The sequence below is a fragment of the Vombatus ursinus genome, unplaced genomic scaffold, assembly GCF_900497805.2.
Source record: "Vombatus ursinus unplaced genomic scaffold, bare-nosed wombat genome assembly UNPS02014791.1, whole genome shotgun sequence".
NCBI lineage: Eukaryota > Metazoa > Chordata > Mammalia > Diprotodontia > Vombatidae > Vombatus > Vombatus ursinus.
In genome coordinates this window covers 26692215-26696026 of record NW_020954569.1, presented here as the reverse complement: position 1 = coordinate 26696026, position 3812 = coordinate 26692215, and positions in this window count along the sequence as shown.

Genomic DNA, 3812 nt, shown 5'->3' with positions numbered 1-3812 from the left:
GATGTAATAATGGTAAAAACACAAGATCTTTTGAAGTACTGATGTGAAAATTCCAAATATTTCATGTTTAGATAGCATTTCAGGAAACCTGGTAATATTTTGCTAGCGGATGGAGACATTTAAACATTCTGGTTAATAAATTGTTCACTTAGGACCACAGTTGCTTAGTGAACATATAAAGCATGTGTCTTAAGTTTTGCCTGAATGGTGATGATTAGTGAGACTTTGTTACAGCCTTGAAAATAAAATAATCAAGTGGCTCTGCTAGCTGCTTGCCTTTCCCTGGATATAATAGCTCACCTTTATTTATGTGGTTCATTTCAGCTTGCCATGCAATTTCTTCACAATTCCTTGAGGGTAGTGGTGCCAGTGTTAACCATCATCTTTCAAATGTGAAAACATGCAGGGAAGTGAATTGCTCAAGTTCACACAAGCAGGGCACAATCTCAGGACTCAAGATGCCCACAACTGGCACTACTTTTGCCACAATTGTGGCTAGACTGTCATGTTTCCACAAACTTCAAGAAGCCTTCAGATGGAGGTGGGGGAGGGGAGAGTTACATTTCAGGATGGCAGCTCTTCCCTTCTTGCAGTGGGGCTGGGGAACCTTAGTATCTGGGAAGAGTGTGGGAAGGTAGCCTACTGTTTCCAAAGTCTGTTAAATCACCTTTCAATCGTAAGCTTCTTGAGAGTAGGGAGTGGCCGGTTTTGTTTTGACTGGGGTGGGGTGGTGATTATTAAATCCCAAGTGCAATGCAACCTGTTCTGTTCCTTCATTTCTGGGCCTAGTTCATTGTCTATCCACAGTGCTGTCTGGGATACATTTACTGAAGGACCAGCTCTTTGAGTTGTACCCGTATTACTTTCTATCACAGTTTGGACAGCAGACATTCTTCATATATTTAGTTTTTTCCAATATGAAGTATAATGGAAAAATAATAAAGGCAGCATACTATTATGCCTCAAACTGATGCCTTGAGATATGTTTTCCATTTTCTTTGCTGTAAAGCTGTACAGTATCTGGATTTCCTACAAACCTTTTTTTCTCTGAAAAACTGTCTCCGTCCTCAATGGACCAACTTGGTTACAAAGTGACAACAGATTAGTGCAAATGTGGGTCAGCTAGCTACTTCATAGGTGTCATACAGCTCTTTAAGAACTTAAAAGGTTTTTTTTTTAAATATGACGTACTTTTTTGTCTGTGCCTAAAGATCAGACATGTGCCTTCCTTAGCTTTGTTTTGAATATCAGAAAACCTTGATCTGTTTCTGTGTTGGTTGCTCTTTGTGCTATTGGTCTTCATTGTCAGAGGCCCGAATCAGTTCCAGTGCTTTGCAGCTGATCTCCCTCAGTACGCCAGATGTAGGACACCTGCTGGATATCTCAGAAAGCACACACTTGGCCATATTCATATGGCCAAATGTCTATCTTAATGAATTTGGCAGTTTGCTTTTTAGCTCAGTGTTGGGTTTGTCAGATCACTAAAACCACATAGTGTTAGGGTGGGTGGAATTTAATGAGGAATTGTCCCTTCCCAGGGCTTTACAGCAGGTGCTGGAAGGCTTAGAGCTTAGAGACTAAGGATAAAGCAGCTCATTTTACAACTGAGTTAACAGACGCAGAGAGGTTAAAGTGACTCCTTTAAGTTCACACAACTGGTAAATGATTACTGGCAGGATTTGAAGTCAGCTCTTATTGACTCTAGATCCAGCTCTACCCTCTAACAGTCTAGGCTACCTACCTGCTTTCAGCCAAAGTGCTCCCGTAGGTGGGGAAGGAAATAAGCATTTATAGAGCAGTTACTACTTGCCAGGCACTGTGCTAAGTGCTTTACAAATTATTCTCTCATTTAATCCCAGGAACTTGGAAATCAGCTCAACTTGCATCTTAGGGTGAGTTTTGATATCCTGAACAATGTTGCTTGCATTCTGAGACAGGGGTGCAGCATCCTTTCAGGTGTAGGATAGCTAAGTTGTACTCCTGTTCTGATGGGGAGTAGAGACCACCAAGAGTGGCAAGAAGGTTTCCCTACTAGATGGTTTAAAGGATAGAATGCTGAGCAGGAAGACTCAAAATCTGGTCTCAGATACTGGCTGTGTGACCCTGGGCAAGTCACTTAGTCTTTGCCTCAGTTTCCTCAACTGTAGAATGGGGATAATGATAACACCTATCTCCCAGGGTGGTTGTGGGGATCAAATGAGGTAACATTTGTAAAGTGCCAGGCACATCATAGGTATTTAAAGACTTGTTCCCTCTCTTCTCTGCTCAAAAGTATCTCATTTACACACTTCTACTAATTAGAGATTGAGATGAACAAATGTCTTTTAAAAATCAACTCCCCCTCCCCATATACTTTTCTACTAATTTCTTTAGTTAGCTTCCTTTTCTTTCTAAGAACTTTGTGAAATCTCCTGCACTGAAGATTGGAATTTTTGGAGGCAGAAGGGAGGAGTTTCAAATCTTTGGGTCACAGGCCACATCAAGGAGGCCAGATCTAGTCAAGGTGATGTTGTTTAGGCTTTCAGACAGTAAGAGGGCAGCTCAAAGACAGAAGAGGCAAACCATGAGAGAGCACCCATCATCTATGTGTTAATACAAATTATTTTTAGGCATCACAGTCCTTGCTAGATGGAAGAAATATATTTAAATACCAAGCCCAGTGCTGTAAGCTGACTACGGTGTCCGATTCCATTACCCTTTCCCCGTTAAGGACGGGTTTGACAATTTAGGCACCCACTGTCTTGGACTAGACTTCTTCCTCCCTGAAATCCTGAAAGGCACTTCCACCTAGTCTGGTTTGGCCCTCTAGAGGGCAGAAATGGGCACCAGATGGTGGTGAGCGGGGACTGATTGAGGGGGAAGGAAGGACAAAGTCATCTCACTTTTGAATCTTTATGAATACAAAGTCTTTGAAAACTAATTAGGAAACTAATTAGGAAAACTATACAAATTAGTGGCACTGGGGAAAGTAGGTGAGAGGGTAAATTAACAATCCTTGATACTTATTGAATGTTTTGTTAACCAGGCCATCCCAGCCTTCTTCTAGCTAGGGCCTACTTGCTTTATCAGAGTTTGTAGAAATCCATTTTCTCTTGTTACTCTCAATTCACAGTGATTTGAACTGACTGGCATTGAACTGACTGGGTAATAAATCAATTAACAAGCAAGTATTAAGTGGGCAACTGGGTGGCACAGTGTATGGAGTGCTGGGCCTGGCGTTAGGAAGACTCATCTTCCTGAGTTCAAATCTGGCCTCAGATACTTACTTGCTGTGTGACACTGGGCAAGTCACTGAACCTTGTTTGCTTCAGTTTTCTCATCTGTCAAATGAGCTGGAGAAGGAAATTGCAAAGTACTCCATTATCTTTGCCAAGAAAACCCCAAATGGAGTCACGAAGAGTTGGATATGACTGAGATAACAGAACAACAACATTAAGTGCTTACTATATGTTAAGCACTGGGGATTCAGAAACCAATGCAGAAACAGTTCCTACCCTCACTGTGCTTATATATGCACATCTTTAGTTGTATACGAAATACAGGCAAAGTAAACAGATGATGCAACATGGGGTTTGCAAACAGTGTACCCTAATTCCTTTATTTTGTTTTATATACTTGGATTTGGGAACTTCGAGAAATTATATCAGTGGCCAAAAGCCATAATAGGTTTAAAAAAACAAACAAACCAGAATTTTACATACTTTGGATGATGGAGATGCTGATATTTGGAAAAATTAGGAGAAGTGGAATCTAACTTTAGCAATGGTCTCTAATTGCCATTACTGTCTTCCCTTTAACATATGACCCAGGAC